The sequence below is a fragment of the Protopterus annectens genome, chromosome 5.part1 (genome assembly GCF_019279795.1).
Source record: "Protopterus annectens isolate FY-2018-M chromosome 5.part1, PAN1.0, whole genome shotgun sequence".
In the NCBI taxonomy this organism is placed as follows: domain Eukaryota; kingdom Metazoa; phylum Chordata; order Ceratodontiformes; family Protopteridae; genus Protopterus; species Protopterus annectens.
The window spans coordinates 113079084-113094172 of NC_056736.1; the positions used below are offsets into that span (position 1 = coordinate 113079084).

The 15089-nt window shown below is 46.9% G+C and overlaps 1 protein-coding gene across 1 annotated transcript in view; it reads right to left on the reverse strand.

The window, feature by feature from the left end:
- Positions 1-15089, reverse strand: part of OBI1 (ORC ubiquitin ligase 1) — a 955599-nt gene that overhangs the window by 849026 nt on the left and 91484 nt on the right. The window lies entirely within an intron of this gene.

Consider the following 15089-nt stretch of genomic DNA (forward strand, 5'->3'; position numbering starts at 1 on the left):
GGGGGAGAGAGAGACACACACACACAGAGAGCGAGAGAGTGTGCAAGAGAGAGAGAGATGGGGAGCTCCTTGGTCAAATCTTTCTGAAATCTAGTCTTATGAGCCAAACTGTTCAGCACATTCAATGCTAAGGTAGCTGAAGTGCAAACTCTCTTCCCAAATCTGTCCAGTGTGCTAGACTCCTTGTTAGGGGAATGGACACTAGCTTTCTTCGGCCAACGCTTTTCTGGTGGCTGCCACTACTAACATGGCATTCAACTTCGGGTCCTTGCTCCAATGCTGGTGATCCTTTGGTGCAACAAGAAATTTATCAAGTTTATACAGAATCAGTTCTGCCACAACTGGCTCTATCCTCATCTACTAAAAAAATTAAATCCACCATCTCGTCTGTGGGAGGGACCACCCAAGACTTACTGAGCTGGATATGAAAGCCTCTAGAATCACCTATTTCTGTTGGAAGGGCACTTCTGAGACAGAAAGGCAGTTCGTGAGTTGAAGTTCAGGGGTCTGCCTGAATGAGACGTCCTTAAGTGGTGATCTAAGGGGATCCTTCCCCTTCATTAAAATCTGTGTCTTCAGTGAGTGACTCCTGTGGGGAGTCAGCATGCCTCCTTTTGCATTTATGTTTCCAGGGAACCTCTATGGTGGGATGCCCTTGACAAAACTCAGAATATTGATGGGAATCCTGAATGAGGACAGTCATGAGGCTAAGGGAAACCAGGTGTCCAGATGGCATAGGAAGAGCAGGATCAGGAACCCAAGGCCTTTTGCTGGGGGACTGGTGGAGCCAACAAACTGAGGGAAGTCTACTCACCCAAAATGGAAAGAGCTCTCTCGACCTTCTCAATGACATAAGCCAAGTGGGAATCCAATACTACCCCAGTAGGATCCAAAACATCCAGACCAGGATGGTGTTGGAATTTCAGCCAACTCTGCTCTAAGACTGAAGTCAGAGCAGAGCTAACACCAAAGCTCCAAGAGGAAGGGAAGAATGTGAAGTTTGGAATCGACCCCCCCCCAATATACAATGCCGATGCTTTGGCTCCAAGATTCTTCCAACGCAAAGATGTCACCAGAGTGGGATCTAACAAAGGCAATCCCTCAGTGAGACTTGAATCCAAAGCCCCCAAAACAGAGGCAGGTCAGTGACCACAAGCAGAAGAGAAAGGCCAAGGTTCCAACAGGAGTTGGGATGCGAGAACTCCCAACTAAATTTGGGTCCCAAGGAACTTCCTCATCATCCTAGCCACATTTGCTTCTATCAGACTAGGCTGGGCTGACGAAGGTATTTGTAGAGGGAGATCTTGAGGATCTATGTTTTGGTCTCATCTGCAAATCAGGAGAGGATGGTCTAGAGGAGACTGGCTATAGCAAAAATCTTGGCTCCGGCAAGGAAGAAGTTCAAAGTCCTATAAATTTTGGATCTGAAGGAGGAGTAGGAGCTGAAGATGTATACAGTTATGGAGACAGAGCCCAAGAATCCAGTGACAGAAAGAATCCATTAGGGGAACGCTTCCAAGACTCTTTGCCCATGTTCCCTGGGCTTGCCACCACTCTTCTCCTTTTTGTGTCTGCCCAATGACGTTTTCTCAGATGGAAACGCTTCATAAGCAATTTACATAGATTTGGGTCATTATCCCACATAGGCTTGGAGAAGTCCCTTCAAAATAAGTTTATTGCACCATTAAATGAGGACCCACTGACCAAATGCAGTACAATACCATAGTCTTCATCAAGATAGGCAAACACTACAAACATTTCAGATGAGTATCCGAATTATGGATATTGTACTACAAGCCATGCATGTTTTAGAACCTGATGCCTTCTCAGCAACACACACACACACAAAGTAATAGGCACACTGCTATGGTCTAAATAAAGCCGAGTTAAGCTAACAGCAACAGAGAGAGTACGATAACAGTAATAGTAACAGCAGCAACAATAACAATAAGACAAAGTACCAAATCTACATTAGCAAAGGTTGGCACCCAAGTGCAAGGAGTAGTAGTTTTTTTGGGGGAGGGTGAGTAAGGGAACTATACAAGGAAAGAGAAGTAAAATGGTCTAAGAACAGGATGACTATACATACATCAGAAAGTTCTACAACTTCCTGTTGCAAGCCTGAGTGAAAGAAGTCTGTTCTTGATGAGCAACAAATGAGATCAGAAATAATGTTGAGGATAGGAGGGAATTATGGGTAAGGGGAGGAGCCTGAGCTGTGGATCCTAAAGTATATAGTGGATAAAGTTGGATCTGAGGTCAAATCGAAAGACCAACCATTGAGGAACGGACGGAAGAGATAACATCATATTCAAATTCAAATATTCATCAAAGGTAGGATGAACCGAAGTTATAGCTGCTGGGTCAGGTTAGGATTAGTGTAAGGAAAACTTAAAGACTGAGGAACTTTATACATTCTATTTGCTTTTTTTTTTTTTTTTTTTTTTTTTTTAGGGGCAGCAAGCTATCATTTAAATTGCAGGCAATGACACACATCCTCTGACAGAACTGGAAATTCCTTGTGCTACAGCTCATATTAATTTTCAGAGGAACAGAGAAATTTCAGCGTTTTCCCACTGAAAACACTTATGTTTTGGAAATAGTTTCAACGAAGAGAAACCCGCACAAGGAGAATCAGAATCCAAGCACTTCCCTGTATTCAAGAAAAGAGAAATCCATTTTTATTTACCAGAAACTACCTGATAAGAAGCGTCAATGGCCTGCTCAAGACCCCAAGCCAGACTTAATAAACTACTCCTGCACAGTGAAACTTGTGCAGGAGATGTTTAGTTTCTGGTTTCTTTTTGAAAAGAAAATTGGGGCAAATAGAATTTTTAATGGCAGCAACAGCTTCCCTAGGGATGACCACAACATTCTGGCTAAGCAGAGGCAGCTTCCATGCCATTTCTCCCAAGACCAATATGAGTTGCCCTCCCTTGCCCATTGAAAGGACTCCAGCAGCCACAGAGGACATGGTTACCCCACCCTCACGGTCCACAGTGGCTATACAGACAACACCAGATGGATCCAGTGGAAAAAGATAAGTGGTCTGAGGAACCAGCACTGGCCACAGGACAGTCATCCATCTGCAGCTGAAGCAGCGAAGGCTGTTAAGTTAACCTTTTCATTTTGTGAAAGAAGGACCAACCATGGGACTGGTAGTTTGTTTCACGGTCAAGTCGAAAATAGTGCTTCTTTCCCAGGGAAACTAAACAGCAACAAGCAGATAAAATTTAAATAAATACGTTTTACAATGTTTAAACTTTAAAACTATCAGAAACAAAAAAGCGTGCTCTCTTTTAAAAATGCAAGTTCCATGACAGTCAATAAAAACTTTTTCTAAACAAGAAAGTAGAGTTAAACATCAGAATTAATATGTGGAAATGTTTTCTCCAAAGGGAACTTATCTGCCCATCAAAGGAACAGCATAACCTAACAGTAAATTCTCAACAGTATGCATAGGAGTGCTCTCTTCAGTAGAGGGAAAACATTGAAGGTCTTGGCTGCCTACCTGTCTTTTAGTCACCTCATTTTGAATGGTTTGGGCACACAGAAGGTGCCATAAAGCTTTGGAAGCTTGCCGGATATTACATCCTAGACAGGATATAACCTATACAGTTTAGGCTACTGCAGCAGTGATCAATATGATGAACATAAAGGCTACTATGGATGCATTCAAGGATTAACATGAGAACTATACACAGAAGCATTTATCCCAGTTTGACGTGAAATGCAGAACTGTTGCTCTTTTTCAGTTAGAGATTTTGACAAACTGAACTGTGCAAGCTTGAGATCAAGATCACTGATCTAGAGTCTGATCTAAAGTAAGTCCACTAAAGATGAAAGCTCAAACCTATTCTTACTTGGTTTCTACCAGTGGCACTATGATCAAACCAAAACTCGGTACCTTACGTCAGCATCAAGAAGGGCCATGAAAAAACTACCAAGATAGTAAGGATCATAATCACAGTCAAGATCAATTTTTGACCTAACAGCTAGACCTTGGAAGAATAAGGCTAAGAAGGACTGGTCCCTTATGATCCTGGAGCTCACCATTCAACCTGGAACCAAGGGTGAAATCAGCATGGAGACTTAGGGAAGTGGTGTGCTGAAAACTAAACTGTTGCAACACACATTTCCAAAAAGGAATTCTAAAGTAAGCACTGGGGGACAGCTGCTCACATATCAGAGCAAATTCTGACCTGACAGCAGAAAAGGACAAAGATGTCAATGTACTATGAAGCACCACATTACAAACTGTGAGCCCATCCCTCACTGTGGATGAGGACAAAGCCCATCCCTCAATGTGGTTAAGGACAAAGACCACAAACCTTTCTAATTAAACCACAATGACCTTTTCCAAAAACCTTGTACATCCTAAGGAATGGTTGGCCCACTTTCCTTCTCTCTCAACTGCTCGCACTGTGAAGAAATGGGAGAAGAAATGACTAGTTCAAGACATATTTAAAACTACCATTTAAGAAGAAGTGGGACAAAGACATGGGAACCTGACCACAGAAAAGGGCCAAGTAAGGTTACCTTCCCCTTTCTTCAACTGTGTGTCTGATGAGCTGGGATCATACTTTCAGTGGAAGAAGATACTAGGAAGGGTGTTTAGCTAAAAGATAGGCATGAAACATCTGAAACCCATTGCTAAACCTCAAGTCCTAGTCTCTCAAAGGGGAACAAAGAAGCAGCACATGCAAAGGAAATGTTTGACCAGCCACATCTAATCCGGATCTTAACCAGGAATGACTAGCAGGGGTCCTCCATGAGTACCTGTGGAAAAAACAAGGTCCACGCATGCAGGAATCAAAAGTTTGAAGCACACCTCTAACTAAAGGAGGCAGCATAGGGTACAATTACATCCCAAGTGAGAAATGTTTTTCACTGGGAAGTCCTAGTGGGACGCTTCCTAGCAGCTTCAAGCCCCTCTCCAATGTCTTTGGCAGCAAGTCAGTGTTATCAAGAGAAATGAGAAGTTATGTACCTACCATAACGTTCTATGTTAGTTGTCTTCTCGCCTTCTTTCTTGCTGGATGGGTTCGGAGCCAATCCTCGGCTCCGACTCGGCCTATACGAAAGCTCGAGAGCTATTTCTATCGGCTCGAGGCTACCCTATATCCCACAATGCTAGGCGCTAACTACCCAGATCTCGTTTGATAGCTGAAACCATAGCAGTTCTGATCACCAAAATAAGGAGAAGAGGAAACCTCACTCGTAAGTCACCTAGACCTATAGCTTACCAGTAAAAGATAGCCAAGGGGGCTAATACTGAGGCAGAAAGAAGATCTCAAAGGATCCTTAGGTTTGTCCAGGCTAGGGGGATGGGGGGTGGGACGCAAGAAAGAAGGCGAGAAGAAGACCACTAACATGGAACGTTATTGGTAGGTACATAACTTCTCAATGTTAAGTTGTCAATATCACCTTCATTCTTGCTGGATGGGACCGTGTCCCTAGCACCTTCACCCTGGGTGGCTCATCGGAACAGACTCTTGGGAACGGTGGAACCAAAATTAGCCCGGCTTCGGGAGGCCATGTCTAATTTGTAATGAGAGATAAAGGTATGAGGAGAGGCCCATGTGGCTGCCGCACAAATGGAATCTATTGGTAATCTAGCCTGAAAAGCTATTGACGTGGCTAATGCTCTAGTTGAGTGAGCCCTGGGCCTTGACGGTTGCTTTTGGCATCTGAGGTCATAGATGAAAGTAATCACAGAGGCCAGCCATCTAGAAAGGGTTACTTTGGAAACTGGAAGGCCTTTCTTCCCTGTCGCATAAGATAGGAAGAGCTGCTCAGATTTCCTAGCTTGCTTGGCTCTATCCAGATAGTAACGGAGCTGACGATGAACGTCCAGAAAATGCAGCTTTTGTTCCGCTCTGTTGGAGTAGTTGGGGAAAAAAAACTGGGAGATCGATAGTCTCGTTTAGGTTCGCCTCAGAAGAAACCTTGGGTAAAAAGGACGGGTTAGTCCTGAGTGACACTCTGTCTTTATGAAAAACTAGATAAGGTGGATGAATGCAAAGGGCATGAAGCTCTGATACTCTTCTCGCAGATGTTATGGCGACTAGAAAAAAAAAAGAGTCTTCCAAGAGAGCAACTTCGAGGAGCAGGAAGCCGCAGGTTCCAAGGGGGGAAGAATCAAGGAAGTTAGAACCAAATTTAAGTCCCACTGTGGTGGGGGGTCTCTGATTGGGGGCTTAAGCAAAAAGATACCTTTAAGAAAGGTTTTACAAAGCTTATGGGACATGATACTGGAGTCCGAAAAGCCTACATGAAAGTTCGAAATGGCCGCTAACTGTACTCTGATGGTGGAGGAAGAAGACCCTGAGTGAAACAGTTCGGCTAGGAAGTCTAGGACTGATTGGATAGGGGCAGTAAAAGGATCCATATTTCTAGCTCCTGCCCAGAAGGAAAAACGCTTCCACTTGCTGGCATAAATCCTTCTGGTAGATGACTTAAGGGAAGCTACAAGGATGTCACGCACAGAATGGGAAATAAGGGGAAGCCTGGCTAGGGTTGGAATTGGAGCAACTAAGCTGTGAGGTTGAGAGATTGGAGGGAGTGGTGCAGCTGTCCCGACTGATGGGTCAAGAGATCTGGCACTGGGTGCAAATGCCAGGGCTGCCCCAAGAGGCAACGATGCAGGAACGGAAACCATATCTGACGAGGCCAGTAAGGAGCAATGAGGATCATCGTGGCTCTCAAGGTGGTAGCTTTCTGAATCAACTGAGTGATTAATGGAAAGGAGGGAAAGGCATACAGAAGTCCCCGGGGCCAATCGTGGACTAGAACGTCTCTGGGGGGGGTGTGGCCGGGAAGAGGGAAGAGAGTGAAAAAGTCATGGCACTTGCTGTTTTGAGGTGTTGCAAAAAGATCGCAGCAAGGTCGACCCCATTTCTGAAAATTTTCTTCCACTACTGTTTGCTTGAGACACCACTCGTGTAGCATGAGAATGGCTCTGCTCAACCTGACCGCTATGATGTTGGACTTCCCGGGGATGTGCGTTGCTATCAGTAACCGCTGAGAGGAGATCGCCCACTGCCAAAGTCTGAAAGCCTCTCGACATAAGGGATAGGACTTTGTTCCACCCTGCTTGTTGATGTACCACACTACGGACATATAGTCCATCTGAACTGCAATAATCCCGATGGGAAGAGAGTCCTGAAGGGCTTGCAACGCTAAAAGTACTGCTCTCATCTCCAAGACATTTATGTGCAGGTGGCACTCGAAAGGTTGCCGTGTGCCCTGGACCATCCTGCCCTGAAAATGCCCCCCCCCCCCACCCGACCCGGGAGGCGTCCGTTGTCACCGTGGCGACCGGGGGAGAAGGAACAAGTGGTCTGCCCTGAAGGACTTGAGGGGAGATCATCCACCAAGAAAGGTGTTTCTTGCAAGACAGGGTTATTAAGATGTTGTGTGACATTGGAAGCTGTTGAAAGGACCACTGGGAAAAAAGCATCCACTGAAGGATCTGCATATGAAAGCGAGCTAGGGGAAGTAGTGTAATGGCTGCCGCCATGAGACCTAATACCTTCAGGACAAACCTGGCCTGGATTTTGTTGTTCTGAAGGAGGATGTGAACATGCCTGCGAATATCTAGAACTCTTTGCTCGGTTAGTTTTGCGGAGAGCCGGACTGTGTCCAAGGTGGCACCTATGAAGGTAATAGACTGACAAGGCGACAAGGCAGACTTTTTGAAATTTATGGAGATACCTAGCCCTTTGCAAGTATGAATGGTGTAATCTCTGGAGAGGAGAAGCTGATGCCTGGTGGTGGCAGTGAGGAGCCAGTCGTCTAGATATGGAAACACCTGGAATCCTTGACGCCTCAGATGAGCCGTAACCGCTGCCATGCATTTGGTGAACACTCGGGGGGGGGGGGTGTAGTGAGACCAAAGGGCAGGGCCCTGAACTGGTAGTGACTGGCTCCAAGCCGGAAGCGGAGAAACCTCCTGGAGCGCCTGTGCATCTTGATGTGGTAGTACGCATCCTGAAGGTCTACTGAGCACATCCAATCGTCCTGACCCAGAAAGGCTAGAATGGACTGTAGCGTGACCATCCGGAACTTCGTTCTTCTTCCAGACTTGTTTAGTCTGCTGAGATCCAATACTGGTCTCCAGTCACCTGTCTTTTTTGGTACCAAAAAGAACTTGGGAGTAGATTCCGGATCCTTGTTGGTCTGCTGGATGGCTTTTTCTTAGCAGTTTTGATATTTCTAGTACTGCTTGTTCCCTTAGACTGGGTAGAACGTCTGGAAGGGGCCCTTTTGGTGGAGTTGGGGTGTGGATAAAGAGAATTTTGTAACCCTCGGATATAATCAACTGTACCCATTTGTCTTGGGTGAGTGAAAGCCAGGCTTCTGGGTACAGTGATAACCTTCCCCCGACTGCATCCCAAGGCGGACAGTCGGGCAGCTTCTCAGGGATGCTGGAAGGGTTCGTCAGAGAGAGAGACTCTCTGCTACCCTGATTTTGCGGACCTCCTCTGCCTCTAGGGCGACATCTGTTATTGTCCCCCCCCCCGCCTCTAGAGGGGAAATGACCTCTTGCGTCAGGCACGATCTCTTGTGGTTTACGGAACCACATTTTCCCACCCTTCTGACCCTTAGGATATGGTCTAGACGGGGTGGAAAAACGGACTCCCACGGCAGAGAGAGTCTTGCCTTCTTGCTCGCATCAGGTCAAAGTATCCTTCACCTGATGTCCAAACAAAGCTGAACCGTCAAAGGGGGAGTTAGTGAAGAACACCTTGAAGGGGTCTGCAAAGTTACAAAGCCGCATCCAGGCGTGACGCCGTAAAGTCACGCCTGTGCCTGCAGCCCTACTCGCCCCATCGGCCGCGTAGGAAATAAGCCGCATGGAGGAGTTGACAATGGAATTCAGGGTTGCCAGCTGGGAGTTAATTTTGTCTTGAGACCCCGCAGCTGTTGGATTCTGTAGGGCCTCACCCACTTCTTTGAGCATGTCTCTTTGAAGGCGCGTGAATTGGCACAGGTAATTCAGCGACCGCATGACAAAGGTCGCTGAAGAAAACATCCGCTTGCCGTACCTATCCATAGTCCTAGACTACTTGGTAGGAGGATGGACAGGTACTGAAGGATCAGCCAGTTCCTTCTTGGTGGCTGCAGCCACCACCATGGCATCAACCGGGACACCCTTGGCTAAAAACTGTTTGTCCGAAGGGGCTGTTATGAATTTTGAAGGCCTCCGTGGGGTAGGTTCCATCGTATCAGGGGCCATCCACGCCTTCCGCGCCACCACTTCCATGAGGGGGTCAAAGGGCGGAGACACCCAGGAGGTGGAAGAGAAACCGACTCGTCCTCGGAAGGATTAAGGGTAGACCAGTTCCCCCTCTGCTTAAGGATGTCTGAAAAGGAGACACCCTCAGAGGGGGACTGTGGGGACCCTTCTGACTCATCCAAGTCGGTATCCGATGTAATGGACTCAGGGGAGTCCACATGCTTCCTCTTACATTTCCTCTTCTGAGGGGGTTCCCCTGACGGATCAGGGGAAACCTCGGAAGAGGAGGATATTCCCAATGGGGAAACCTGAGGCGTTGGATCTCTATGGTCAGGAATGAGAGGGTGGGTAGAGACCACAGCAGGCACTACAGAGGGAGGAGCTGAGGGAGCCGACTGTGGAGCAGGCACAGGGGCCAGCATGCTCCTCATGACTTCGAAGGCGCCCCTATCAGGCAGGGTAGAAGGTCCCCGCTCCGAAGAGATAAGGATCCCTCCCGGCACCGAGAGGGACGGCTCCGAAGCTGATGTCGGGGCCGAACTCACCAGCGCCGAAGCTCCGAGAGGGAGAACGGGGTCGGACAAGGGTCCGATGCCACTCACCCCCTCGGAGCCGACGAGGAAGTCCATGTGCCCAGATCCCTCCAAGGATGGGATCATGGAAGAGACCGGAGCCGACGACGGAGCCGAAAAGTGAGGTATCGGCTCAGACGTGTCGACGGCCACAGCTCCCACAAGCTCCGGCTCCGAACTCAAGGGAAGAGTCGGAGGAGGAATCGAAGATGGAGTGGGAATAGCCACTGTCTGTTGAGAAGGGCTATGGAGCATCTGGGCTAGTGCCTGAGACTTAAGAAGTCTACTAGCTACCCTCTCGAGGTCATGGTCCGAGAGCCTGGAAGACCTAGAGGAATGGGATCGATGGCTCCGCTCCGAGAGTAAGGGAGACCTCGGAGCCGAATGAACAGATTCCAAGGACGGAGAACTGGACCGTTTACGGCTGGCAGATGGCACCAACACAACTATTGTTGCTGAGTGAGTCTTAGGAACATCAGCTCCGGCTCAAGTCGATGTAGAAGACTGCGTTTGAGAAATGTCGACTCCAGCCGGAGCCGATGTAGAAGCAGTCAGAGCACCCCCAGTCGAAGGCTCTGAACACGGACCCGACGGCTTGGAAGGCTTTGAAGGCTTCCCAGACGATGACTTGGCCGGGGAACCTTCAGGCTTTAATAAGCCTCTCAAAATTAACTTATTTCTGTGTTCCTGCAGGACTCTTGGACTGAACGCATGACAGACAGAACAAGAGTCCCGCAGGTGCAAAGGGCCCAGGCAATAAACACAAGAAGTGTGACAGTCTATCAGCGACATTTTCTGACAGCACGAGTCACACTTCTTGAAGCCTGAGACCCTGGTGTCTTTAGACATCCTAATAAAGGACAACAACAAAAATACACACACACACACACACACACACACACACACACACACACACACACACACACACACACACACACACACACACACACACACACCCCTTAACACAATCTAAGTCAGTCACACAAACAATTTACCTGACAATTTAAAGAAAAGGGGAATGGGCCCAAAGGCCTAACCTTTTAACCAAACAAGGGGTTAGGAATTAAGAGATTAAAGGGGACCGGAAGGAAGTTAAGCTAAGAAGGGAAGCTAATGGGATGGGTACTAACAAAAACTATCTGAAACACTGACTGAAAATAGAGAAATTTAATAATTTAAATCCAACCTGCAGAGCCGGTAAGAAACGCACCTCGTAGCTGAAGCGGCAAACGAGATCTGGGTAGTTAGCGCCTAGCATTGTGGGATGTAAGGCAGCCTTGAGCCGGTAGAAATAGCTCTCGAGCTTTAGTATAGGCTGAGTCGGAGCCGAAGATCGGCTCCGAACCCATCCAGCAAGAATGAAGGCGAGATTGACAACTTAACACTGAACCTTTGGTGAAGTCCTGAGGTGGAGCCTGCTATAATGCAAACCACAGAGAACATTCCAGGAAAATGGGGTATGTTCTGTACTACAAAGGGACAAAGTGAATCAAGAAAATATGGGGGGGTATAACTACTGGCATTTACGGCAGTGCTGCATGCAAAGTTCCTTCATGCTCCTTCCAAGCCAAAGGTAAAACAGCTGGAAGTCATTACTAACAATATGCCTGCCAAAGACACTTCGTGGAGTTGTTTCTAAGCACAACCTATGAGAACCTTATGTCGATTAAGACTAAGATCTGAACTGTATGAATGGTAAGAAAGAAATGGTGAACTCAGGGGTTAAGCACTACTATGCAGTAATGCTACTCAATGCCAGAAATCTAAACCTCACAATGCACGCACATGAGTGCATTAGTCGTTTTTGTGTTCAAATCATCTGTTTAACTGTTGTAGGCTACACACTCAAGTACGCTAGCCTTTTCTGTGCATTTAAAGTGTTTTAGTGAAAAGTTACTGTATTTACTGTGGAAAAAAAAAAAACAAAAAAAAATATTCTTGTTTCCCGCCTTTCTAAGCTAGTCTAGTCCAGTTTTCAGGTTCTGCTGAATTCAGGGCTGTGGTACAATTTCCTGTGTTGCCCATACCTTACTTGGATAGAATGAAGTTTCTCTGTTCACCAGTGAGAGTGGTGAGCTTTGAGCAGCCTGTCTGTCGCTGGAGGAGTGGTCTCAGCCCAGAAACTAGTAGTTTATTGCCCATTTTGGGCTAATTTCTCTCTCTCTCATCTCCCTGCTATAAAACCTGCATTTGCAAGGTTTTGCGCACCGGGCAGCGCCGGTTAGCTAGGGTTAAACTATTCCCGGCTCCACGTAGTCTACTCTTCAATTTTTCCCTTGGAACTAGTCAAACTTTCAACTTAAGCACTCAAACCATTCCTTTTACAGTCCAGCACTTGCTCAATTCTCTTAGTAAGCACAAATAAATGCTAGCACTACACCCCCCTATACTATACAGAAGTACAAGACTCTCTATTCGTCCCTACCGGACAATCAGTAAAACAGCTCACTTTATCTGTTCAGGCATGTTAAAAGGGCAGTTTCAGGTGTATTCTCCAGTCCAGCTGGTGAATGTGGCATCTTGAGGCAATGTTACAATTGCCTCATGTACACAGACAACCCTCTCCTCCTTCCAACAAACACAAATGTATGCAAGAGATGCAACTATACAGCCAAACTGGAGGCAAAGCTCTCTCAACCAAAGACTGGAACAGTCAGTCATGAGGAGAAGGGAAACATTTGCACCACACTACCAGTCTCACATAGACCAGTCATATCTGCACCAGCAAATAACACAAAATACACAAAAACATACTCGGAGGCTCTAAATAAAAATATGGCAAAGCAGCAGAGACCTCTAAAGCAGACATCCAAGCAACCTCCACCCCCCAACAATAACCACGCATCACATACTTCACAAAGTCAGTGTGCCACGCAATCACAGCCCTTAAGGCTAAATAAACACACCCAATACACTAGTAATAGGTGACTATTGTCAGGCACACTGACGTCCCACTCAGACTGAACAAGGAGAAGGTTACTGTAAGCTGCCTGTCGGGTGCCAGGATCTGCCACATAACACAAGCACTCAGGTCACTCCAGAACAGGCACAAATATGACTGTCATTGTCCATGTTGGTGTGAATGACCTGAGATGTACCTCCCTGGACTACATGAAAAGAGACAGAGGAGCTCTCTGATCATGTAGCCCAGGCCGGGTATGACCCTGACCCAGAGTAGCATCTTGCCCTCACCAAGAATGATGCCACAGTATAAAGATAAAATGATCAATTTTAACAATTGGCTAAGCTTTTGGTGTCGTTCAAAGGGGATCCAGTGTCTGTCAGCCTGGGATGACATGCTCGACAAGCCACGTTGCTTCGCCAGAGACGGCTTGCACCTGTCGCCCTTAGGCTTTCGAATACTGGCCAAGGCTCTTGCCTCCCCCATAGTGCCTTTTTTAGGCAAGGCTCAAAAGACAAACCCACCTCCATAAACACAAGAAACCAAAAACTGAGGGTAATGCTACTCAACGCCAGAAGTCTAAACCTCAAAATGCACGCACTCAAGGCACTCCTCAGTATGGAGAGAATAGATATCTGTGCAGTAACAGAAACCTAGTTCAAGGCTTCAGAGAGCACCACATCACTACCAGGCTATTCGGCCCCAGAAGCCGGATAGAAATACAAAAGGTGAGGGGGTGTATCCATTTTCATCAAGGATACCCACTCCTCCAGGTTAGTGGCACAGCACGAGGCCTCTGAGACCATCCATGTGCAATTAACAGTGGGCAAAGCTGCTTTTCAGATTGTAGCTTGCTACAGACCACCCACCTTGTCTCAGGACCCCCACTCAGCATTCCTGAGAACACTGGAAAATATGAAGGTCCTACCTAACACCATGATATTGGGTGATATCAACTACCCAAACATTGACTGGGAAAACTACTCAAGTACTAACTCCCTTGCCCAACGCTTCCTAGAGTTTATAAACGCAAACGCCCTGGAACAACTGGTCACCACTCCCACAAGAGGTGACAACATGTTGGACCTGATCACCACCAACATGGGGGACCAATGTTCCACACCAGAGGTAAACCCCTTGCTGGTAAGATCAGACCATAAACTAATCACACTGGACATCCATATCCCGACCCCACCCCCAGTCAAGGAAACCACCGTGAAAAACCTTTCAAAAGCAAACTTCACACTTCTCAAGACCGAGGTGGAAAGTTTCAAAGCCCCCTTGCTACAGGATAATGCTTCCCAAACCGCAGAATCCTTTACAAATGCACTCTACGAGCACCTACAGAAATGCATGGATTGAGCCATCCCAAGTAAAACCAAGACTCACTTCTCCAAAAAGAGGAAACCAGTCTGGTGGACCCCAGCCATAAATAAGCTATAGAACAGAAGGAGGAAACTATTACATGACAGAGCAAAATCCCAAAAAGGGAAGGCATCCCTGATCAGTATCAGCAAGAAACTACGATCCCTCATAAAATCATCCAAGGCCAGCTTCGAAAGAAAAATTGCCAAAGACTCTAAAGATAATCACAAACCCTTCTTTAGCTATGTCAAGAATCTATTTGGCAACTTTCAAATCTGCTCTGAGCTAGTGTAAAATGGCAAAAAAATGCACTGAACCAACTGACATTGCCAACATCCTGGTTGACCGGTTCAGTGCAAACTTTACCCCCCCCCACTCCCAAAAGGGCCCATGTCCATCCCAAAAGAATGTAGAGCCCTAGATATCACAGACACAGGTGAAAACAGCCCTTTCCAAAGCCAAAAACACAGCATCAATGGGACCGGACAGTATCCCAGGCTGCGTCTTACACGAGCTCCAAAATTGACTAACCCCTCACCTAAATTCACTGTTCAAACTCAGCCTTACCACAGGCTATATACACCCAAAGAATGGCGTACAGCAACAGTTATCCCGCTCCACAAAGGTGGTGCCACAACGGATCCTGGGAACTTTCGCCCTATAAGCCTGACTAGCTTGGTCTGCAAAGCTATGGAGCACATCATTATGGAACTCATTAACAGAGATATTGGGAACCTCCAAACACTGGACCCTACCCAATTTGGCTTTGTTAAAAGCAGATCTTGCCTCCTAAACCTAGCTGACTTCTTTAAAACAGTTACCAAGGCCACAGATGAGGGGAAAGGTAGTCCACACAGCCTACCTGGACCTCGCAAAGGCCTTCGACACCATTCCCCACTCTGGCATTATAGATAAGCTTACCAGCCTGAACATTAACCCCTATGTCATGAGATGAGTTACCAACTGGCTTATGGATAGAACTCACATGGTCAGAGTTGCGGGTGCTATG